General features: G+C 43.8%; 22 non-coding genes and 3 pseudogenes across 22 annotated transcripts; all 25 read left to right on the plus strand.

The window, feature by feature from the left end:
* Positions 1-750: 750 nt before the first annotated feature.
* On the plus strand, positions 751-867 carry LOC142513333 (5S ribosomal RNA). Its single transcript, XR_012809285.1, has one exon. It is a non-coding gene; the product is annotated as a 5S ribosomal RNA (ribosomal RNA).
* Positions 868-1,550: 683 nt separating this feature from the next.
* On the plus strand, positions 1,551-1,667 carry LOC142514857 (5S ribosomal RNA). Its single transcript, XR_012810733.1, has one exon. It is a non-coding gene; the product is annotated as a 5S ribosomal RNA (ribosomal RNA).
* Positions 1,668-3,155: 1,488 nt separating this feature from the next.
* LOC142509271 (5S ribosomal RNA) lies at positions 3,156-3,274 on the plus strand. The gene has a single exon (XR_012807454.1). It is a non-coding gene; the product is annotated as a 5S ribosomal RNA (ribosomal RNA).
* Positions 3,275-3,953: 679 nt separating this feature from the next.
* On the plus strand, positions 3,954-4,072 carry LOC142513832 (5S ribosomal RNA). Its single transcript, XR_012809758.1, has one exon. It is a non-coding gene; the product is annotated as a 5S ribosomal RNA (ribosomal RNA).
* Positions 4,073-6,291: 2,219 nt separating this feature from the next.
* LOC142515845 (5S ribosomal RNA) lies at positions 6,292-6,410 on the plus strand. Its single transcript, XR_012811668.1, has one exon. It is a non-coding gene; the product is annotated as a 5S ribosomal RNA (ribosomal RNA).
* A 685-nt stretch (positions 6,411-7,095) lies between these two features.
* LOC142515846 (5S ribosomal RNA) lies at positions 7,096-7,214 on the plus strand. Its single transcript, XR_012811669.1, has one exon. It is a non-coding gene; the product is annotated as a 5S ribosomal RNA (ribosomal RNA).
* Positions 7,215-7,898: 684 nt separating this feature from the next.
* On the plus strand, positions 7,899-8,017 carry LOC142513527 (5S ribosomal RNA). Its single transcript, XR_012809469.1, has one exon. It is a non-coding gene; the product is annotated as a 5S ribosomal RNA (ribosomal RNA).
* A 684-nt stretch (positions 8,018-8,701) lies between these two features.
* LOC142507796 (5S ribosomal RNA) lies at positions 8,702-8,820 on the plus strand. The gene has a single exon (XR_012806041.1). It is a non-coding gene; the product is annotated as a 5S ribosomal RNA (ribosomal RNA).
* Positions 8,821-9,504: 684 nt separating this feature from the next.
* LOC142506362 (5S ribosomal RNA) lies at positions 9,505-9,623 on the plus strand. Its single transcript, XR_012804656.1, has one exon. It is a non-coding gene; the product is annotated as a 5S ribosomal RNA (ribosomal RNA).
* Positions 9,624-10,305: 682 nt separating this feature from the next.
* On the plus strand, positions 10,306-10,424 carry LOC142512950 (5S ribosomal RNA). The gene has a single exon (XR_012808923.1). It is a non-coding gene; the product is annotated as a 5S ribosomal RNA (ribosomal RNA).
* A 683-nt stretch (positions 10,425-11,107) lies between these two features.
* LOC142515847 (5S ribosomal RNA) lies at positions 11,108-11,226 on the plus strand. Its single transcript, XR_012811670.1, has one exon. It is a non-coding gene; the product is annotated as a 5S ribosomal RNA (ribosomal RNA).
* A 1,066-nt stretch (positions 11,227-12,292) lies between these two features.
* LOC142512951 (5S ribosomal RNA) lies at positions 12,293-12,411 on the plus strand. The gene has a single exon (XR_012808924.1). It is a non-coding gene; the product is annotated as a 5S ribosomal RNA (ribosomal RNA).
* A 684-nt stretch (positions 12,412-13,095) lies between these two features.
* On the plus strand, positions 13,096-13,214 carry LOC142515848 (5S ribosomal RNA). Its single transcript, XR_012811671.1, has one exon. It is a non-coding gene; the product is annotated as a 5S ribosomal RNA (ribosomal RNA).
* Positions 13,215-14,280: 1,066 nt separating this feature from the next.
* On the plus strand, positions 14,281-14,399 carry LOC142512952 (5S ribosomal RNA). Its single transcript, XR_012808925.1, has one exon. It is a non-coding gene; the product is annotated as a 5S ribosomal RNA (ribosomal RNA).
* Positions 14,400-15,083: 684 nt separating this feature from the next.
* Positions 15,084-15,203, plus strand: LOC142515415 (5S ribosomal RNA). The gene has a single exon (XR_012811262.1). It is a non-coding gene; the product is annotated as a 5S ribosomal RNA (ribosomal RNA).
* A 685-nt stretch (positions 15,204-15,888) lies between these two features.
* On the plus strand, positions 15,889-16,007 carry LOC142513732 (5S ribosomal RNA). Its single transcript, XR_012809662.1, has one exon. It is a non-coding gene; the product is annotated as a 5S ribosomal RNA (ribosomal RNA).
* A 685-nt stretch (positions 16,008-16,692) lies between these two features.
* LOC142510890 (5S ribosomal RNA) lies at positions 16,693-16,810 on the plus strand (annotated as a pseudogene).
* A 683-nt stretch (positions 16,811-17,493) lies between these two features.
* On the plus strand, positions 17,494-17,617 carry LOC142511756 (5S ribosomal RNA; annotated as a pseudogene).
* A 580-nt stretch (positions 17,618-18,197) lies between these two features.
* LOC142514277 (5S ribosomal RNA) lies at positions 18,198-18,316 on the plus strand. Its single transcript, XR_012810178.1, has one exon. It is a non-coding gene; the product is annotated as a 5S ribosomal RNA (ribosomal RNA).
* Positions 18,317-19,001: 685 nt separating this feature from the next.
* LOC142511454 (5S ribosomal RNA) lies at positions 19,002-19,119 on the plus strand (annotated as a pseudogene).
* Positions 19,120-19,802: 683 nt separating this feature from the next.
* Positions 19,803-19,926, plus strand: LOC142510533 (5S ribosomal RNA). The gene has a single exon (XR_012808640.1). It is a non-coding gene; the product is annotated as a 5S ribosomal RNA (ribosomal RNA).
* A 612-nt stretch (positions 19,927-20,538) lies between these two features.
* On the plus strand, positions 20,539-20,657 carry LOC142514984 (5S ribosomal RNA). The gene has a single exon (XR_012810853.1). It is a non-coding gene; the product is annotated as a 5S ribosomal RNA (ribosomal RNA).
* A 684-nt stretch (positions 20,658-21,341) lies between these two features.
* LOC142515470 (5S ribosomal RNA) lies at positions 21,342-21,460 on the plus strand. The gene has a single exon (XR_012811315.1). It is a non-coding gene; the product is annotated as a 5S ribosomal RNA (ribosomal RNA).
* Positions 21,461-22,142: 682 nt separating this feature from the next.
* On the plus strand, positions 22,143-22,261 carry LOC142513602 (5S ribosomal RNA). The gene has a single exon (XR_012809541.1). It is a non-coding gene; the product is annotated as a 5S ribosomal RNA (ribosomal RNA).
* Positions 22,262-22,945: 684 nt separating this feature from the next.
* LOC142515123 (5S ribosomal RNA) lies at positions 22,946-23,064 on the plus strand. The gene has a single exon (XR_012810982.1). It is a non-coding gene; the product is annotated as a 5S ribosomal RNA (ribosomal RNA).
* Positions 23,065-23,397: the final 333 nt, after the last annotated feature.

Raw genomic sequence — 23,397 nt, forward strand, 5'->3', positions numbered from 1 at the left:
GTTAAGCGTGCTTGGGGCTAGAGGCAGTACTAGGATGGCTTCCCTCCTGGGAAGTCCTCGTGTTGCACCCCTTTTCGTGTTTTCTATTTTTGATTACTTGTTGACAGACGATTTTCGGCTCAAATCATCTGAATCTCGATCGGGACCAGATAAGACATGTGAAATGAAAGTAGCTCGGGCACTGCCGGATTTGGACAAAATTGTAGGCTAATTTGATTGTAAACGGGCAAACGGACGAGACTCATTACTACGCAATGAGCTGACGAGATTTTAGCCGAATTCCTTCTCTAAGACCCTCTAATTTGCGATTTACCTCTCTTTAAGCTTTCGTTTCCTCGAGAAATCCGCTTAGGAAGTTCGAAATTCGATTCCGGTTCCATTTTATCGTATCCCAGGCATAATAATAGCTTTACATTCGTTATTTCCTTCTTCTTATTTTTTTTCTATTTTCTGGGAACATTTATCGATTTTTGTTGTCGTGAGCCGGTTCTGTGCGGAAGGGTATGACGCAGATTACTCCGGAGACGGTTAACTCATTAAAAACAATTATTTCGACTGTTTTATCCATAATTTACGTAAACGTCGCGACACGAGGTCTTCCCAGGGAGGTCACCCATCCTAGCTCTGCCATCGCGCCAGAACGCTTAACTTCATGGTTATGATTGGGCGAGAGCAGTGCCGCGTGTTGTCCATCGCCGCCCGCTCCACACGTACTCGAGGGATATAAGAATAAACATCCCACTCAATGTCGGGTGCGATCATACCAGCACTAATGCACCGGATCCCATCAGAACTCCGAAGTTAAGCGTGCTTGGGCGAGCAGTACTAGGATGGGTGACCCCCTGGGAAGTCCTCGTGTTGCACCCCTTTTCGTGTTTTTCTATTTTTGATTACTTGTTGACAGACGATTTTCGGCTCAAATCATCTGAATCTCGATCGGGACCAGATAAGACATGTGAAATGAAAGTAGCTCGGGCACTGCCGGATTTGGACAAAATTGTAGGCTAATTTGATTGTAAACGGCAAACGGACGAGACTCATTACTACGCAATGAGCTGACGAGATTTTAGCCGAATTCCTTCTCTAAGACCCTCTAATTTGCGATTTACCGCTTCTGTTAAGCTTTCGTTTCCTCGAGAAATCCGCTTAGGAAGTTCGAAATTCGATTCCGGTTCCATTTTATCGTATCCCAGGCATAATAATAGCTTTACATTCGTTATTTCCTTCTTCTTATTTTTTTTTCTATTTTCTGGGAACATTTATCGATTTTTGTTGTCGTGAGCCGGTTCTGTGCGGAAGGGTATGACGCAGATTACTCCGGAGACGGTTAACTCATTAAAAACAATTATTTCGACTGTTTTATCCATAATTTACGTAAACGGTCGCGACACGAGGTCTTCCCAGGGAGGTCACCCATCCTAGCTCTGCCATCGCGCCAGAACGCTTAACTTCATGGTTATGATTGGGCGAGAGCAGTGCCGCGTGTTGTCCATCGCCGCCCGCTCCACACGTACTCGAGGGATATAAGAATAAACATCCCACTCAATGTCGGGTGCGATCATACCAGCACTAATGCACCGGATCCCATCAGAACTCCGAAGTTAAGCGTGCTTGGGCGAGAGCAGTACTAGGATGGTGACCCCTGGGAAGTCCTCGTGTTGCACCCTTTTTCGTGTTTTTCTATTTTTGATTACTTGTTGACAAACGATTTTCGGTTCAAATCATCTGAATCTCGATCGGGACCAGATAAGACATGTGAAATGAAAGTAGCTCGGGCACTGCCGGATTTGGACAAAATTGTAGGCTAATTTGATTGTAAACGGGCAAACGGACGAGACTCATTACTACGCAATGAGCTGACGAGATTTTAGCCGAATTCCTTCTCTAAGAACCTCTAATTTGCTTTTTACCGCTTCTGTTAAGCTTTCGTTTCCTCAAGAAATCCGCTTAGGAAGTTCGAAATTCGATTCCGGTTCCATTTTATCGTATCCCAGACATAATAATAGCTTTACATTCGTTATTTCCTTCTTCTTATTTTTTTTTTTTCTATTTTCTGGGAACGTTTATTCGATTTTTGGTGTCGTGAGCCGGTTTCTGTGCGGAAGGGTATGACGCAGATTACTCCGGAGGCGGTTAACTCCATTAAAAACAATTATTTCGACTGTTTTATCCATATTTACTTAAACGATCGCGACACGAGCTTCCAGGGAGGTCACCCATCCTAGCCTACCATCGCGCCAGAACGCTTAACTACCATGGTTATGATTGGGCGAGTAGCAGTGCCGCGTGTTGCCATCGTCGCCCGCTCCACACGTACTCAAGGGATTATAGATAACATCCCACTCAATGTGGGTGCGTCATACCACCACTAAGGCACCGGATCCCATCAAATTCCGAAGTTAAACGTGCTTGGGCTGGAGCAGTACTAGGATGGTGACCCCCAGGGAGGAAGTCCTCGTGTTTGCACCCCTTTTCGTGTTTTTCTATTTTGATTACTTGTTGACAGACGATTTTCGGCTCAAATCATCTGAATCTCGATCGGGACCAGATAAGACATGTGAAAGAAAAGTAGCTCGGGCACTGCCGGATTTGGACAAAAATTGTAGGCTAATTTGATTGTAAACGGGGCAAACGGACGAGACTCATTAATACGCAATGAGCTGACGAGATTTTAGCCGAATTCCTTCTCTAAGCACCCTTATTTTGCGATTTACCGCTGTCTGTTAAGCTTTCGTTTCCTCGAGAAATCCGCTTAGGAAGTTCGAAATTCGATTCCGGTTCCATTTATCGTATCTCAGGCATAATAATGCTTTACATTCGTTATTTTCTTCTTCTTATTTTTTTTTCTAATTTCTGGGAACATTTATCGATTTTTGTTGTCGGAGCCGGTTCTGTGCGGAAGGGTATGACGCAGATTACTCAAGAGACGGTTAACTCATTAAACACAGTTATTTCGACTGTTTTATCCATAATTTACGTAAAACGGTCGCGACACGAGGTCTTCCCAGGGACGGACACCCATCCTAGCTCTGCCATCGCGCAAGAACGCTTAACTTCATGGTTATGATTGGGCGAGAGCAGTGCCGCGTGTTGTCCATCGCCGCCTGCTCCACACGTACTCGAGGGATATAAAAATAAACATCCCACTCAATGTCGGGTGCGATCATACAAGCACTAATGCCATGGATCCCATCAGAACTCCGAAGTTAAGCGTGCTTGGACGAGAGCAGTACTAGGATCGGTGACCTCCTGGGAAGTCCTCGTGTTGCACCCTTTTCCTTGTTTTTCTATTTTTGATTACTGTTGACAGACGATTTTCGGCTCAAATCATCTGAATCTCGATCGAGACCAGATAGACATGTGAATGAAAGTAGCTCGGGCACTGCCGGATTTGGACAAAATTGTAGGCTAATTTGATTGTAAACGGGCAAACGGACGAGACACATTACTACGCAATGAGCTGACGAGATTTTAGCCAAATCCTTCTTAAGACCCTCTAATTTGCGATTTACCTCTTCTCTTAAGCTTTCGTTTCCTCGAGAAATCTGCTTAGGAAGTTCGAAATTCGATTCCGGTTCCATTTTATCGTATACCAAGCATAATAATAGCTTTACATTCGTTATTTCCTTCTTCTTATCTTTTTTTCTATTTCTGGGAACATTTATCGATTTTTGTTGTCGTGAGCCGGTTCTGTGCGGATGGGTATGACGCAGATTACTCCGGAGACGGTTAACATCATTAAAAACAATTATTTCGACTGTTTTAACCATAATTTACGTAACCGGTCGCGACACGAGGTCTTCCCAGGGAGGTCAGCCTTCCTAGCTCTGCCATCACGCCAGAACGCTTAACTTCATGGTTATGATGGGGCGAAAGCAGTGCCGCGTGTTGTCCATCGCCGCCCGCTCCACACGTACTCGAGGGATATAAGAATAAACATCCCACTCAATGTCGGGTGCGATCATACCAGCACTAATGCACCGGATCCCAACAGAACTCTGAAGTTAAGCGTGCTTGGGCGAGAGTAGTACTAGGATGGGTGACCCCCTGGAAAGTCCTCGTGTTGCACCCTTTTTCGTGTTTTTCTATTTTTGATTACTTGTTGACAAACGATTTTCGGTTCAAATCATCTGAATCTCGATCGGGACCAGATAAGACATGTGAAATGAAAGTAGCTCGGGCACTGCCGGATTTGGACAAAATTGTAGGCTAATTTGATTGTAAACGGGCAAACGGACGAGACTCATTACTACGCAATGAGCTGACGAGATTTTAGCCGAATTCCTTCTCTAAGAACCTCTAATTTGCTTTTTACCGCTTCTGTTAAGCTTTCGTTTCCTCAAGAAATCCACTTAGGAAGTTCGAAATTCGATTCCAGTTCCATTTTATCGTATCCCAGGCATAATAATAGCTTTACATCGTTATTTACCCCTAGGTTGTCCTCGTGTTTCACCCCTTTTCGTGTTTTTCTATTTTTGATTACTTGTTGACAGACGATTTTCGGCTCAAATCATCTGAATCTCGATCGGGACCAGATAAGACATGTGAAATGAAAGTAGCTCGGGCACTGCCGGATTTGGACAAAATTGTGGGCTAATTTGATTGTAAACGGGCAACGGACGAGATTCATTACTACGCAATGAGCTGACGAGATTTTAGCCAAATTTCTTCTCTAAGACCCTCTAATTTGCGATTTACCGCTTCTATTAAGCTTTCGTTTCCCTCGAGAATCCGCTTAGGAAGTTCGAAATTCGATTCCGGTTCCATTTTATCGTATCCCAGGCATAATAATAGCACCACATCGTTATTTACCCCTAGGTTGTCCTCGTGTTTCACCCCTTTTCGTGTTTTTCTATTTTTGATTACTTGTTGACAGACGATTTTCGGCTCAAATCATCTGAATCTCGATCGGGACCAGATAAGACATGTGAAATGAAAGTAGCTCGGGCACTGCCGGATTTGGACAAAATTGTAGGCTAATTTGATTGTAAACGGGCAAACGGACGAGACTCATTACTACGCAATGAGCTGACGAGATTTTAGCCGAAATCCTTCTCTAAGACCCTCTAATTTGCGATTTACCGCTTCTATTAAGCTTTCGTTTCCTCGAGAAATCCGCTTAGGAAGTTCGAAATTCGATTCCGGTTCCATTTTATCGTATCCCAGGCATAATAATAGCTTTACATCGTTATTTACCCCTAGGTTGTCCTCGTGTTTCACCCCTTTTCGTGTTTTTCTATTTTTGATTACTTGTTGACAGACGATTTTCGGCTCAAATCATCTGAATCTCGATCGGGACCAGATAAGACATGTGAAATGAAAGTAGCTCGGGCACTGCCGGATTTGGACAAAATTGTGGGCTAATTTGATTGTAAACGGGCAACGGACGAGATTCATTACTACGCAATGAGCTGACGAGATTTCAGCCGAATTTCTTCTCTAAGACCCTCTAATTTGCGATTTACCGCTTCTATTAAGCTTTCGTTTCCTCGAGAAATCCGCTTAGGAAGTTCGAAATTCGATTCCGGTTCCATTTTATCGTATCCCAGGCATAATAATAGCACCACATCGTTATTTACCCCTAGGTTGTCCTCGTGTTTCACCCCTTTTCGTGTTTTTCTATTTTTGATTACTTGTTGACAGACGATTTTCGGCTCAAATCATCTGAATCTCGATCGAGACCAGATAAGACATGTGAAATGAAAGTAGCTCGGGCACTGCCGGATTTGGACAAAATTGTAGGCTAATTTGATTCTAAACGGGCAAACGGACGAGACACATTACTACGCAATGAGCTGACGAGATTTTAGCCGAAATCCTTCTCTAAGACCCTCTAATTTGCGATTTACCTCTTCTCTTAAGCTTTCGTTTCCTCGAGAAATCTGCTTAGGAAGTTCGAAATTCGATTCCGGTTCCATTTTATCGTATACCAAGCATAATAATAGCTTTACATTCGTTTATTTCCTTCTTCTTATCTTTTTTTCTATTTTCTGGGAACATTTATCGATTTTTGTTGTCGTGAGCCGGTTCTGTGCGGATGGGTATGACGCAGATTACTCCGGAGACGGTTAACTCATTAAAAACAATTATTTCAACTGTTTTATCCATAATTTACGTAAACGGTCGCGACACGAGGTCTTCCCAAGGAGGTCACCCATCCTACCTCTGCCATCGCGCCAGAACGCTTAACTTCTTGGTTATGATTGGGCGAGAGCAGTGCCGCGTGTTGTCCATCGCCGCCCGCTCCACACGTACTCGAGGGATATAAGAATAAACATCCCACTCAATGTCGGGTGTGATCATACTAGCATTAATGCACCGGATCCCATCAGAACTCCGAAGTTAAGCGTGCTTGGGCAAGAGCAGTACTAGGATGGGTGACCCCCTGGAAAGTCCTCGTGTTGCACCCTTTATCATGTTTTTTCTATTTTTGATTACTTGTTGACAAACGATTTTCGGCTCAAATCATCTGAATCTCGATCGGGACCAGATAAGACATGTGAAATGAAAGTAGCTCGGGCACTGCCGGATTTGGACAAAATTGTAGGCTAATTTGATTGTAAACGGGCAAACGGACGAGACACATTACTACGCAATGAGCTGACGAGATTTTAGCCGAAATCCTTCTCTAAGACCCTCTAATTTGCGATTTACCTCTTCTCTTAAGCTTTCGTTTCCTCGAGAAATCTGCTTAGGAAGTTCGAAATTCGATTCCGGTTCCATTTTATCGTATACCAAGCATAATAATAGCTTTACATTCGTTATTTCCTTCTTCTTATCTTTTTTTCTATTTTCTGGGAACATTTATCGATTTTTGTTGTCGTGAGCCGGTTCTGTGCGGATGGGTATGACGCAGATTACTCCGGAGACGGTTAACTCATTAAAAACAATTATTTCAACTGTTTTATCCATAATTTACGTAAACGGTCGCGACACGAGGTCTTCCCAGGGAGGTCACCCATCCTACCTCTGCCATCGCGCCAGAACGCTTAACTTCTTGGTTATGATTGGGCGAGAGCAGTGCCGCGTGTTGTCCATCGCCGCCCGCTCCACACGTACTCGAGGGATATAAGAATAAACATCCCACTCAATGTCGGGTGTGATCATACTAGCATTAATGCACCGGATCCCATCAGAACTCCGAAGTTAAGCGTGCTTGGGCAAGAGCAGTACTAGGATGGGTGACCCCCTGGAAAGTCCTCGTGTTGCACCCTTTATCGTGTTTTTCTATTTTTGATTACTTGTTGACAAACGATTTTCGGCTCAAATCATCTGAATCTCGATCGGGACCAGATAAGACATGTGAAATGAAAGTAGCTCGGGCACTGCCGGATTTGGACAAAATTGTAGGCTAATTTGATTGTAAACGGGCAAACGGACGAGACACATTACTACGCAATGAGCTGACGAGATTTTAGCCGAAATCCTTCTCTAAGACCCTCTAATTTGCGATTTAACGCTTCTGTTAAGTTTTCGTTTCCTCGAGAAATCCGCTTAGGAAGTTCGAAATTCGATTCCGGTTCCATTTTATCGTATACCAAGCATAATAATAGCTTTACATTCGTTATTTCCTTCTTCTTATCTTTTTTTCTATTTTCTGGGAACATTTATCGATTTTTGTTGTCGTGAGCCGGTTCTGTGCGGATGGGTATGATGCAGATTACTCCGGAGATGGTTAACTCATTAAAAACAATTATTTCGACTGTTTTAACCATAATTTACGTAACCGGTCGCGACACGAGGTCTTCCCAGGGAGGTCAGCCTTCCTAGCTCTGCCATCACGCCAGAACGCTTAACTTCATGGTTATGATGGGGCGAAAGCAGTGCCGCGTGTTGTCCATCGCCGCCCGCTCCACACGTACTCGAGGGATATAAGAATAAACATCCCACTCAATGTCGGGTGCGATCATACCAGCACTAATGCACCGGATCCCATCAGAACTCCGAAGTTAAGCGTGCTTGGGCAAGAGCAGTACTAGGATGGGTGACCCCCTGGAAAGTCCTCGTGTTGCACCCTTTATCGTGTTTTTCTATTTTTGATTACTTGTTGACAAACGATTTTCGGCTCAAATCATCTGAATCTCGATCGGGACCAGATAAGACATGTGAAATGAAAGTAGCTCGGGCACTGCCGGATTTGGACAAAATTGTAGGCTAATTTGATTGTAAACGGGCAAACGGACGAGACACATTACTACGCAATGAGCTGACGAGATTTTAGCCGAAATCCTTCTCTAAGACCCTCTAATTTGCGATTTAACGCTTCTGTTAAGTTTTCGTTTCCTCGAGAAATCCGCTTAGGAAGTTCGAAATTCGATTCCGGTTCCATTTTATCGTATACCAAGCATAATAATAGCTTTACATTCGTTATTTCCTTCTTCTTATCTTTTTTTCTATTTTCTGGGAACATTTATCGATTTTTGTTGTCGTGAGCCGGTTCTGTGCGGATGGGTATGATGCAGATTACTCCGGAGATGGTTAACTCATTAAAAACAATTATTTCGACTGTTTTAACCATAATTTACGTAACCGGTCGCGACACGAGGTCTTCCCAGGGAGGTCAGCCTTCCTAGCTCTGCCATCACGCCAGAACGCTTAACTTCATGGTTATGATGGGGCGAAAGCAGTGCCGCGTGTTGTCCATCGCCGCCCGCTCCACACGTACTCGAGGGATATAAGAATAAACATCCCACTCAATGTCGGGTGCGATCTTACGAGCACCAATGCACCGGATCCCATCAGAACTCCGAAGTTAAGCGTGCTTGGGCGAGAGCAGTACTAGGATGGGTGACACGCTGAGAAGTCCTCGTGTTGCACCCTTTTTCGTGTTTTTCTATTTTTGATTACTTGTTGACAAACGATTTTCGGCTCAAATCATCTGAATCTCGATCGGTACCAGATAAGACATGTGAAATAAAAGTAGCTCGGGCACTGCCGGATTTGGACAAAATTGTAGGCTAATTTAATTGTAAACGGGCAAACGGACGAGACTTATTTCTACGCAATGAGCTGACGAGAATTTAGCCGAATTCCTTCTCTAAGACCCTCTAATTTGCGATTTACCGCTTCTGTTAAGCTTTCGTTTCCTCGAGAAATCTGCTTAGGAAGTTCGAAATTCGATTCCGGTTCCATTTTATCGTATCCCAAGCATAATAATAGCTTTACATTCGTTATTTCCTTCTTCTTATTTTTTTTTCTATTTTCTAGGAACATTTATCGATTTTTGTTGTCGTGAGCCGGTTCTGTGCGGAAGGGTATGACGCAGATTACTCCGGAGACGGTTAACTCATTAAAAACAATTATTTCAACTGTTTTATCCATAATTTACGTAAACGGTCGCGACACGAGGTCTTCCCAGGGAGGTCACCCATCCTACCTCTGCCATCGCGCCAGAACGCTTAACTTCTTGGTTATGATTGGGCGAGAGCAGTGCCGCGTGTTGTCCATCGCCGCCCGCTCCACACGTACTCGAGGGATATAAGAATAAACATCCCACTCAATGTCGGGTGTGATCATACTAGCATTAATGCACCGGATCCCATCAGTACTCCGAAGTTAAGCGTGCTTGGGCAAGAGCAGTACTAGGATGGGTGACCCCCTGGAAAGTCCTCGTGTTGCACCCTTTATCGTGTTTTTCTATTTTTGATTACTTGTTGACAAACGATTTTCGGCTCAAATCATCTGAATCTCGATCGGGACCAGATAAGACATGTGAAATGAAAGTAGCTCGGGCACTGCCGGATTTGGACAAAATTGTGGGCTTATTTGATTGTAAACGGGCAACGGACGAGATTCATTACTACGCAATGAGCTGACGAGATTTTAGCCGAATTTCTTCTCTAAGACCCTCTAATTTGCGATTTACCGCTTCTATTAAGCTTTCGTTTCCTCGAGAAATCCGCTTAGGAAGTTCGAAATTCGATTCCGGTTCCATTTTATCGTATCCCAGGCATAATAATAGCTTTACATTCGTTATTTCCTTCTTCTTATTTTTTTTTCTATTTTCTGGGAACGTTTATCGATTTTTGTTGTCGTGAGCCGGTTCTGTGCGGAAGGGTATGACGCAGATTACTCCGGAGAAGGTTAACACATTAAAAACAATTAATTCAACTGTTTATCCATAATTCACGTAAACGATCGCGACACGAGGTCTTCCCAGGGAGGTCACCCATCCTAGCTCTGCCATCGCGCCAGAACGCTTAACTTCATGGTTATGATTGGGCGAGAGCAGTGCCGCGTGTTGTCCATCTCCGCATGCTCCACACGTACTCGAGGGATATAAGAATAAACATCCCACTCAATGTCGGGTGCGATCATACCAGCACTAATGCACCGGATCCCATCAGAACTCCGAAGTTTAGCGTGCTTGGGCGAGAGCAGTACTAGGGTGGGTGACCCCCTGGGAAGTCCTCGTGTTGCACCCTTTTTCGTGTTTTTCTATTTTTGATTACTTGTTGACAGACGATTTTCGGCTCAAATCATCTGAATCTCGATCGGTACCAGATAAGACATGTGAAATAAAAGTAGCTCGGGCACTGCCGGATTTGGACAAAATTGTAGGCTAATTTGATTGTAAACGGGCAAACGGACGAGACTTATTTCTACGCAATGAGCTGACGAGAATTTAGCCAAATTCCTTCTCTAAGACCCTCTAATTTGCGATTTACCGCTTCTGTTAAGCTTTCGTTTCCTCGAGAAATCTGCTTAGGAAGTTCGAAATTCGATTCCGGTTCCATTTTATCGTATCCCAAGCATAATAATAGCTTTACATTCGTTATTTCCTTCTTCTTATTTTTTTTTCTATTTTCTAGGAACATTTATCGATTTTTGTTGTCGTGAGCCGGTTCTGTGCGGAAGGGTATGACGCAGATTACTCCGGAGACGGTTAACTCATTAAAACAATTATTTCAACTGTTTTATCCATAATTTACGTAAACGGTCGCGACACGAGGTCTTCCCAGGGAGGTCACCCATCCTACCTCTGCCATCGCGCCAGAACGCTTAACTTCTTGGTTATGATTGGGCGAGAGCAGTGCCGCGTGTTGTCCATCGCCGCCCGCTCCACACGTACTCGAGGGATATAAGAATAAACATCCCACTCAATGTCGGGTGTGATCATACTAGCATTAATGCACCGGATCCCATCAGAACTCCGAAGTTAAGCGTGCTTGGGCAAGAGCAGTACTAGGATGGGTGACCCCCTGGAAAGTCCTCGTGTTGCACCCTTTATCGTGTTTTTCTATTTTTGATTACTTGTTGACAAACGATTTTCGGCTCAAATCATCTGAATCTCGATCGGGACCAGATAAGACATGTGAAATGAAAGTAGCTCGGGCACTGCCGGATTTGGACAAAATTGTAGGCTAATTTGATTGTAAACGGGTAAACGGACGAGACTCATTACTACGCAATGAGCTGACGAGATTTTAGACGAATTCCTTCTCTAAACCCTCTAATTTGCGATTTACCGCTTCTGTTAAGCTTTCGCTTCCTCGAGAAATCCGCTTAGGAAGTTCGAAATTCGATTCCAGTTCCATTTTATCGTATCCCAGGCATAATAATAGTTTTACATCGTTATTTACCCCTAGGTTGTCCTCGTGTTTCACCCCTTTTCGTGTTTTTCTATTTTTGATTACTTGTTGACAGGCGATTTTCGGCTCAAATCATCTGAATCTCGATCGGGACCAGATAAGACATGTGAAATGAAAGTAGCTCGGGCACTGCCGGATTTGGACAAAATTGTGGGCTAATTTGATTGTAAACGGGCAACGGACGAGATTCATTACTACGCAATGAGCTGACGAGATTTTAGCCGAATTTCTTCTCTAAGACCCTCTAATTTGCGATTTACCGCTTCTATTAAGCTTTCGTTTCCTCGAGAAATCCGCTTAGGAAGTTCGAAATTCGATTCCGGTTCCATTTTATCGTATCCCAGGCATAATAATAGCTTTACATTCGTTATTTCCTTCTTCTTATTTTTTTTTCTATTTTCTGGGAACGTTTATCGATTTTTGTTGTCGTGAGCCGGTTCTGTGCGGAAGGGTATGACGCAGATTACTCCGGAGAAGGTTAACACATTAAAAACAATTAATTCAACTGTTTTATCCATAATTCACGTAAACGATCGCGACACGAGGTCTTCCCAGGGAGGTCACCCATCCTAGCTCTGCCATCGCGCCAGAACGCTTAACTTCATGGTTATGATTGGGCGAGAGCAGTGCCGCGTGTTGTCCATCTCCGCCCGCTCCACACGTACTCGAGGGATATAAGAATAAACATCCCACTCAATGTCGGGTGCGATCATACCAGCACTAATGCACCGGATCCCATCAGAACTCCGAAGTTTAGCGTGCTTGGGCGAGAGCAGTACTAGGGTGGGTGACCCCCTGGGAAGTCCTCGTGTTGCACCCTTTTTCGTGTTTTTCTATTTTTGATTACTTGTTGACAGACGATTTTCGGCTCAAATCATCTGAATCTCGATCGGTACCAGATAAGACATGTGAAATAAAAGTAGCTCGGGCACTGCCGGATTTGGACAAAATTGTAGGCTAATTTGATTGTAAACGGGCAAACGGACGAGACTTATTTCTACGCAATGAGCTGACGAGAATTTAGCCGAATTCCTTCTCTAAGACCCTCTAATTTGCGATTTACCGCTTCTGTTAAGCTTTCGTTTCCTCGAGAAATCTGCTTAGGAAGTTCGAAATTCGATTCCGGTTCCATTTTATCGTATCCCAAGCATAATAATAGCTTTACATTCGTTATTTCCTTCTTCTTATTTTTTTTTCTATTTTCTAGGAACATTTATCGATTTTTGTTGTCGTGAGCCGGTTCTGTGCGGAAGGGTATGACGCAGATTACTCCGGAGACGGTTAACTCATTAAAAACAATTATTTCAACTGTTTTATCCATAATTTACGTAAACGGTCGCGACACGAGGTCTTCCCAGGGAGGTCACCCATCCTACCTCTGCCATCGCGCCAGAACGCTTAACTTCTTGGTTATGATTGGGCGAGAGCAGTGCCGCGTGTTGTCCATCGCCGCCCGCTCCACACGTACTCGAGGGATATAAGAATAAACATCCCACTCAATGTCGGGTGTGATCATACTAGCATTAATGCACCGGATCCCATCAGAACTCCGAAGTTAAGCGTGCTTGGGCAAGAGCAGTACTAGGATGGGTGACCCCCTGGAAAGTCCTCGTGTTGCACCCTTTATCGTGTTTTTCTATTTTTGATTACTTGTTGACAAACGATTTTCGGCTCAAATCATCTGAATCTCGATCGGGACCAAATAAGACATGTGAAATGAAAGTAGCTCGGGCACTGCCGGATTTGGACAAAATTGTAGGCTAATTTGATTGTAAACGGGTAAACGGACGAGACTCATTACTACGCAATGAGCTGACGAGATTTTAGACGAATTCCTTCTCTAAACCCTCTAATTTGCGATTTACCGCTTCTGTTAAGCTTTCGCTTCCTCGAGAAATCCGCTTAGGAAGTTCGAAATTCGATTCCAGTTCCATTTTATCGTATCCCAGGCATAATAATAGTTTTACATCGTTATTTACCCCTAGGTTGTCCTCGTGTTTCACCCCTTTTCGTGTTTTTCTATTTTTGATTACTTGTTGACAGGCGATTTTCGGCTCAAATCATCTGAATCTCGATCGGGACCAGATAAGACATGTGAAATGAAAGTAGCTCGGGCACTGCCGGATTTGGACAAAATTGTGGGCTAATTTGATTGTAAACGGGCAACGGACGAGATTCATTACTACGCAATGAGCTGACGAGATTTTAGCCGAATTTCTTCTCTAAGACCCTCTAATTTGCGATTTACCGCTTCTATTAAGCTTTCGTTTCCTCGAGAAATCCGCTTAGGAAGTTCGAAATTCGATTCCGGTTCCATTTTATCGTATCCCAGGCATAATAATAGCTTTACATTCGTTATTTCCTTCTTCTTATTTTTTTTTCTATTTTCTGGGAACGTTTATCGATTTTTGTTGTCGTGAGCCGGTTCTGTGCGGAAGGGTATGACGCAGATTACTCCGGAGAAGGTTAACACATTAAAAACAATTAATTCAACTGTTTTATCCATAATTCACGTAAACGATCGCGACACGAGGTCTTCCCAGGGAGGTCACCCATCCTAGCTCTGCCATCGCGCCAGAACGCTTAACTTCATGGTTATGATTGGGCGAGAGCAGTGCCGCGTGTTGTCCATCTCCGCCCGCTCCACACGTACTCGAGGGATATAAGAATAAACATCCCACTCAATGTCGGGTGCGATCATACCAGCACTAATGCACCGGATCCCATCAGAACTCCGAAGTTTAGCGTGCTTGGGCGAGAGCAGTACTAGGGTGGGTGACCCCCTGGGAAGTCCTCGTGTTGCACCCTTTTTCGTGTTTTTCTATTTTTGATTACTTGTTGACAGACGATTTTCGGCTCAAATCATCTGAATCTCGATCGGTACCAGATAAGACATGTGAAATAAAAGTAGCTCGGGCACTGCCGGATTTGGACAAAATTGTAGGCTAATTTGATTGTAAACGGGCAAACGGACGAGACTTATTTCTACGCAATGAGCTGACGAGAATTTAGCCGAATTCCTTCTCTAAGACCCTCTAATTTGCGATTTACCGCTTCTGTTAAGCTTTCGTTTCCTCGAGAAATCTGCTTAGGAAGTTCGAAATTCGATTCCGGTTCCATTTTATCGTATCCCAGGCATAATAATAGCTTTACATTCGTTATTTCCTTCTTCTTATTTTTTTTTCTATTTTCTAGGAACATTTATCGATTTTTGTTGTCGTGAGCCGGTTCTGTGCGGAAGGGTATGACGCAGATTACTCCGGAGACGGTTAACTCATTAAAAACAATTATTTCAACTGTTTTATCCATAATTTACGTAAACGGTCGCGACACGAGGTCTTCCCAGGGAGGTCACCCATCCTACCTCTGCCATCGCGCCAGAACGCTTAACTTCTTGGTTATGATTGGGCGAGAGCAGTGCCGCGTGTTGTCCATCGCCGCCCTCTCCACACGTACTCGAGGGATATAAGAATAAACATCCCACTCAATGTCGGGTGCGATCATACCAGCACTAATGCACCGGATCCCATCAGAACTCCGAAGTTAAGCGTGCTTGGGCGTGAGTACTACTAGGATGGGTGACCTCCTTGGGTAGTCCTCGTGTTGCACCCCTTTTCGTGTTTTTCTATTTTTGATTACTTGTTGACAGACGATTTTCGGCTCAAATCATCTGAATCTCGATCGAGACCAGATAAGACATGTGAAATGAAAGTAGCTCGGGCACTGCCGGATTTGGACAAAATTGTAGGCTAATTTGATTGTAAATGGGCAAACGGACGAGACACATTACTACGCAATGAGCTGACGAGATTTTAGCCGAATTCCTTCTCTAAGACCCTCTAATTTGCGATTTACCGCTTCTCTTAAGCTTTCGTTTCCACGAGAAATCCGCTTAGGAAGTTCGAAATTCGATTCCGGTTCCATTTTATCGTATCCCAAGCATAATAATAGCATAACATTCGTTATTTCCTTCTTCTTATTTTTTTTTTCTATTTTCTGGGAACATTTATCGATTTTTGTTGTCCTGAGCCGGTTCTGTGCGGAAGGGTATGACGCAGATTACTCCGGAGACGGTTAACTCATTAAAAACAATTATTTCGACTGTTTTATCCATTATTTCCGTAAACGGTCGCGACACGAGGTCTTCCCAGGGAGGTCACCCATCCTAGCTCTGCCATCGTGCCAGAACGCTTAACTTCATGGTTATGATTGGGCGAGAGCAGTGCCGCGTGTTGTCCATCGCCGCCCGCTCCACACGTACTCGAGGGATATAAAAATAAACATCCCACTCAATGTCGGGTGCGATCATACCAGCACTAATGCACCGGATCCCATCAGAACTCCGAAGTTAAGCATTCTTGGGCGAGAGCAGTACTTGGATGGGTGACCCCCTGGGAAGTCCTCGTGTTGCACCCCTTTTCGTGTTTTTCTATTTTTGATTACTTGTTGACAGACGATTTTCGGCTCAAATCATCTGAATCTCGATCGGGACCAGATAAGACATGTGAAATGAAAATAGCTCGGGCATTGCCGGATTTAGACAAAATTGTAGGCTAATTTGATTGTAAACGGGCAAACGGACGAGACTCATTACTACGCAATGAGCTGACGAGATTTTAGCCGAATTCCTTCTCTAAAACCCTCGAAATTGCGATTTACCGCTTCTGTTAAGCTTTCGTTTCCTCGAGAAATCCACTTAGGAAGTTCGAAATTCGATTCCGGTTCCTTTTTATCGTATCTCAGGCATAATAATAGCTTTACATTCTTTATTTCCTTCTTCTTATTTTTTTTTTCTATTTTATGGGAACATTTATCGATTTTTGTTGTCGTTAGCCGGTTCTGTGCGGAAGGGTATGACGCAGATTACTCCGGAGACGGTTAACTCATTAAAAACAATTATTTCGACTGTTTTATCAATAATTTACGTAAACGGTCGCGACACGAGGTCTTCCCAGGGAGGTCACCCATCCTACCTCTGCCATCGTGCCAGAACGCTTAACTTCATGGTTATGATTGGGCGAGAGCAGTGCCGCGTGTTGTCCATCGCCGCTCGCTCTACACGTACTCGAGGGATATAAGAATAAACATCCCACTCAATGTCGGGTACGATCATACCAGCACTAATGTAAGGATCCCATCAGAACTCCGAAGTTAGGCGTGCTTGGGCTAGAGCAGTACTAGGATGGGTGACCCCCTGGGAAGTCCTCGTGTTGCACCCCTTTTCGTGTTTTTCTATTTTTGATTACTTGTTGACAGACGATTTTTGGCTCAAATAATCTGAATTTCGATCGGGACCAGATAAGACATGTGAAATGAAAGTAGCTCGGCACTGCCGGATTTGGACAAAATTGTAGGCTAATTTGATTGTGAACGGGCAAACGGACGAGACTCATTACCACGCAATGAGTTGACGAGATTTTAGCCGAATTCCTTCTCTAAGACTCTTTAATTTTCGATTTAACGCTTCTGTTAAGCTTTCGTTTCCTCAAGAAATCCGCTTAGGAAGTTCGAAATTCGATTCTGGTTCCATTTTATCGTATCCCAGGCATAATAATAGCTTTACATTCGTTATTTTCTTCTTCTTATTTTTTTTTCTATTTTCTGGGAACATTTATCGATTTTTGTTGTCGTTAGACGGTTCTTTGCGGAAGGGTATGACGCAGATTACTCCGGAGACGGTTAACTCATTAAAAACAATTATTTCGACTGTTTTATTCATAATTTACGTAACCGGTCGCGACACGAGGTTTTCCCAGGGAGGTCACCCATCCTAGCTCTGCCATCGCGCCAGAACGCTTAACTTCATGGTTATGATTGAGCGAGAGCAGTGCCGCGTGTTGTCCATCGCCGCCCGCTCTACACGTACTCGAGGGATATAAGAATAAACATCCCACTCAATGTCGGGTGCGATCATACCAGCACTATTGCACCGGATCCCATCAGAACTTCGAAGTTAAGCGTGCTTGGGCGAGAGCAAAACTAGGATGGGTGACCCGGTCCCCTGGGAAGTCCTCGTGTTGTACCCTTTTTCGTGTTTTTCTATTTTTGATTACTTGTTGACAGACGATTTTCGGCTCAAATCATCTGAATCTCAATCGGGACCAGATAAGACATGTGAAATGAAAGTAGCTCGGGCACTGCCGGATTTGGACAAAATTGTAGGCTAATTTGATTGTAAACGGGCAAACGGACGAGAAATCCGCTTAGAAAGTTCGAAATTTGATTCCGGTTCCATTTTATCGTATTCCAGGCATAATAATAGCTTTACATTCGTTAATTCCTTCTTCTTATTTTTTTTCTATTTTCTGGGAACGTTTATCGATTTTTGTTGTCGTGAGCCGGTTCTGTGCGGAAGGGTATGACGCAGATTACTCCGGAGAAGGTTAACACATTAAAAACAATTAATTCAACTGTTTTATCCATAATTCACGTAAACGATCGCGACACGAGGTCTTCCCAGGGAGGTCACCCATCCTAGCTCTGCCATCGTGCCAGAACGCTTAACTTCATGGTTATGATTGGGCGAGAGCAGTGCCGCGTGTTGTCCATCGTCGCCCGCTCCACACGTACTCGAGGGATGTAAGAATAAACATCCCACTCAATGTCGGGTGCGATCATACCAGCACTAATGCACCGGATCCCATCAGAACTCCGAAGTTAAGCATTCTTGGGCGAGAGCAGTACTAGGATGGGTGACCCCCTGTGAAGTCCTCGTGTTGCACCCCTTTTCGTGTTTTTCTATTTTTGATTACTTGTTGACAGACCATTTTCGGCTCAAATCATCTGAATCTCTATCGGGACCAGATAAGACATGTGAAATGAAAGTAGCTCGGGCACTGCCGGATTTGGACAAAATTGTAGGCTAATTTGATTGTAAACGGGCAAACGGACGAGACTCATTACTACGCAATGAGCTGAAGAGATTTTAGCCGAATTCCTTCTCTAAAACCCTCGAATTTGTTATTTACCGTTTCTGTTAAGCTTTCGTTTCCTCGAGAAATCCGCTTAGGAAGTTTGAAATTCGATTCCGGTTCCATTTTATCGTATCTCAGGCATAATAATAGCTTTACAATCTTTATTTCCTTCTTCTTATTTTTTTTTTCTATTTTATGGGAACATTTATCGATTTTTGTTGTCGTTAGCCGGTTCTGTGCGGAAGGGTATGACGCAGATTACTCCGGAGACGGTTAACTCATTAAAAACAATTATTTCGACTGTTTTATCAATAATTTACGTAAACGGTCGCGACACGAGGTCTTCCCAGGGAGGTCACCCATCCTACCTCTGCCATCGTGCCAGAACGCTTAACTTCATGGTTATGATTGGGCGAGAGCAGTGCCGCGTGTTGTCCATCGCCGCTCGCTCTACACGTACTCGAGGGATATAAGAATAAACATCCCACTCAATGTCGGGTACGATCATACCAGCACTAATGTAAGGATCCCATCAGAACTCCGAAGTTAGGCGTGCTTGGGCTAGAGCAGTACTAGGATGGGTGACCCACTGGGAAGTCCTCGTGTTGCACCCCTTTTCGTGTTTTTCTATTTTTGATTACTTGTTGACAGACGATTTTTGGCTCAAATAATCTGAATTTCGATCGGGACCAGATAAGACATGTGAAATGAAAGTAGCTCGGCACTGCCGGATTTGGACAAAATTGTAGGCTAATTTGATTGTGAACGGGCAAACGGACGAGACTCATTACCACGCAATGAGTTGACGAGATTTTAGCCGAATTCCTTCTCTAAGACCCTTTAATTTTCGATTTAACGCTTCTGTTAAGCTTTCGTTTCCTCAAGAAATCCGCTTAGGAAGTTCGAAATTCGATTCTGGTTCCATTTTATCGTATCCCAGGCATAATAATAGCTTTACATTCGTTATTTTCTTCTTCTTATTTTTTTTTCTATTTTCTGGGAACATTTATCGATTTTTGTTGTCGTTAGACGGTTCTTTGCGGAAGGGTATGACGCAGATTACTCCGGAGACGGTTAACTCATTAAAAACAATTATTTCGACTGTTTTATTCATAATTTACGTAACCGGTCGCGACACGAGGTTTTCCCAGGGAGGTCACCCATCCTAGCTCTGCCATCGCGCCAGAACGTTTAACTTCATGGTTATGATTGAGCGAGAGCAGTGCCGCGTGTTGTCCATCGCCGCCCGCTCTACACGTACTCAAGGGATATAAGAATAAACATCCCACTCAATGTCGGGTGCGATCATACCAGCACTATTGCACCGGATCCCATCAGAACTTCGAAGTTAAGCGTGCTTGGGCGAGAGCAGTACTAGGATGGGTGACCCGGTCCCCTGGGAAGTCCTCTTGTTGTACCCTTTTTCGTGTTTTTCTATTTTTGATTACTTGTTGACAGACGATTTTCGGCTCAAATCATCTGAATCTCAATCGGGACCAGATAAGACATGTGAAATGAAAGTAGCTCGGGCACCGCCGGATTTGGACAAAATTGTAGGCTAATTTGATTGTAAACGGGCAAACGGACGAGAAATCCGCTTAGAAAGTTCGAAATTTGATTCCGGTTCCATTTTATCGTATTCCAGGCATAATAATAGCTTTACATTCGTTAATTCCTTCTTCTTATTTTTTTTCTATTTTCTGGGAACATTTATCGATTTTTGTTGTCGTGAGCCGGTTCTGTGCGGAAGGGTATGACGCTGATTACTCTGGAGACGGTTAACTCAATAAAAACAATTATTTCTACTGTTTTATCCATAATTTACGTATTATTTCGACTGTTTTATCAATAATTTACGTAAACGTTCGCGACACGAGGTCTTCCCAGGGAGGTCACCGATCCTAGCTCTGCCATCGCGCCAGAACGCTTAACTTCATGGTTATGATTGGGCGAGAGCAGTGCCGCGTGTTGTCCATCGCCGCCCGCTCCACACGTACTCGAGGGATATAAAAATAAACATCTCACTCAATATCGGGTGCGATCATACCAGCATTAATGCACCGGATCCCATCAAAACTCCGAAGTTAAGCGTGCTTGGGCGAGAGCAATACTAGGATGGGTGACCCCCTGGGAAATCCTCGTGTTGCACCCTTTTTCGTGTTTTTCTATTTTTGATTACTTGTAGACAGACGATTTTCGGCTTAAATAATCTGAATCTCGATCGGGACCAGATAAGACATGTGAAATGAAAGTAGCTCGGGCACTGCCGAATTTGGACAAAATTGTAGGCTAATTTGATTATAAAAGGTCAAACAGACGAGACTCATTTCTACGCAATGAGCTGACGAGATTTTAGCCGAATTCCTTCTCTAAGACCCTCTAATTTGTGATTTAACGCTTCTGTTAAGCTTTCGTTTCATCAAGAAATCCGCTTAGGAAGTTCGAAATTCGATTCCGGTTCCATTTTATTGTATCCCAGGCATAATAATAGCTTTACATTCGTTATTTCCTTCTTCTTATTTTTTTTTCTATTTTCTGTGAACATTTATCGATTTTTGTTGTCGTGAGCCGGTTCTGTGCAGAAGGGTATGACGCAGATTACTCCGGAGACGGTTAACTCATTAAAAACAATTATTTCGACTGTTTTATCCATAATTTACGTAACCGATCCCGACACGAGGTCTTCCCAGGGAGGTCACCCATCCTAGCTCTGCCATCGCGCCAGAACGCTTAACTTCATGGTTATGATTGGACGAGAGCAGTGCCGCGTGTTGTCCATCGTCGCCCGCTCCACACGTACTCGAGGGATATAAGACTAAACATCCCACTGAATGTCGGGTGCGATCATACCAGCCCTAATGCACCGGATCCCATAAGAACTCCGAAGTTAAGCGTGCTTGGGCGAGAGCAGTACTAGGATGGGTGACACCCTGGGAAGTCCTCGTGTTGCACCCCTTTTCGTGTTTTTCTATTTTTGATTACTTGTTGACAGACGATTTTGGGCTCAAATAATCTGAATCTCGATTGGGAGCAGATAAGACATGTGAAATGAAAGTAGCTCGGGGACTGCCGGATTTGGACAAAATTATAGGCTAATTTGATTGTAAATGGGCAAACGGACGAGACTTATTACTACGCAATGAGCTGACGAGATTTTAGCCGAATTCCTTCTCTAAGACCCTATAATTTGCGATTTACCGCTTCTGTTAAGCTTTCGTTTCCTCGAGAAATCCGCTTAGGAAGTTCGAAATTTGATTCCGGTTCCATTTTATCGTATCCCAGGCATAATAATAGCTTTACATTCGTTATTTTCTTCTTCTTATTTTTTTTCTATTTTCTGGGAACATTTATCGATTTTTGTTGTCGTGAGCCGGTTCTGTGCGGAAGGGTATGACGCAGATTACTCCGGAGACAGTTAACTCATTAAAAACAATTCTTTCGACTGTTTTATCCATAATATACGTAAACGGTCGCGACACGAGTACTTCCCAGGGAGGTTACCCATCTTAGCTCTGCCATCGCGCCAGAACACTTAACTTCATGGTTCTGATTGGGCGAGAGCAGTGCCGTGTGTTGTCCATCGGCGCCTTCTCCACACGTACTCTTGGGAGATAAGAATAAACATCCACTCAATGTCCGGTGCGATCATACCAGTACTAATTCACCGGATCCCATCAGAACTCCGAAGTTAAGCGTGCTTGGGCGAGAGCAGTACTAGGATGGGTGACCCCCTGGGAAGTCCTCGTGTTGCACCCCTTTTCGTGTTTTTCTATTTCTTATTACTTGTTGACAGACGATTTTCGGCTCAAATCATCTGAATCTCGATTGGGACCAGATAAGACATGTGAAATGAAAGTAGCTCGGGCACTGCCGGATTTGGACAAAATTGTAGGCTAATTTGATTGTAAACGAGCAAACGGACGAGAATCATTACTACGCAATGAGCTAACGAGATTTTAGCCGAATTCCTTCCTTAAACCCTCGAATTTGCGATTTACCGCTTCTGTTAAGCTTTCGTTTCCTCGAGAAACCCGGTTAGGAAGTTCGAAATTCGATTCCGGTTCCATTTTATCGTATCTCAGGCATAATAATACCTTTACATTCTTTATTTCCTTCTTCTTATTTTTTTTTTCTATTTTATGGGAACATTTATCGATTTTTGTTGTCGTTAGCCGGTTCTGTGCGGAAGGGTATGACGCAGATTACTCCGGAGACGGTTAACTCATTAAAAACAATTATTTCGACTGTTTTATCCATAATTTACGTAAACGGTCGCGACACGAGGTCTTCCCAGGGAGGTCACCCATCCTACCTCTGCCATCGCGCCAGAACGCTTAACTTCATGGTTATGATTGGGCGAGAGCAGTGCCGCGTGTTGTCCATCGCCGCCCGCTCCACACGTACTCGAGGGATATAAGAATAAACATCCCACTCAATGTCGGGTGCGATCATACCAGCACTAATGCACCGGATCTCATCAGAACTCCGAAGCTAAGCGTGTTTGGGCGAGAGCAGAACTAGGATGGGTGACCACCTGGGAAGTCCTCGTGTTGCACCCCTTTTCGTGTTTTTCTATTTTTGATTACTTGTTGAAAGACGATTTTCGGCTCAAATCATCTGAATCTCGATCGTGACCAGATAAGACATGTGAAATGAAAGTAGCTCGGGCACTGCCGGATTTGGACAAAATTGTAGGCTAATTTGATTGTAAACGGGCAAACGGACGAGACTCATTACTACGCAATGAGCTGACAAGATTTTAGCCGAATTCCTTCTCTAAGACCCTCTAATTTCTGATTTACCGCTTCTGTTAAGCTTTCGTTTCCTCGAGAAATCCGCTTAGGAAGTTCGAAATTCGATTCCGGTTCTATTTTATCGTATTCCCAGGCATA

The sequence above is a fragment of the Primulina tabacum genome, chromosome 10, assembly GCF_025594145.1.
Source record: "Primulina tabacum isolate GXHZ01 chromosome 10, ASM2559414v2, whole genome shotgun sequence".
NCBI classification, from domain to species: Eukaryota; Viridiplantae; Streptophyta; class Magnoliopsida; order Lamiales; family Gesneriaceae; genus Primulina; species Primulina tabacum.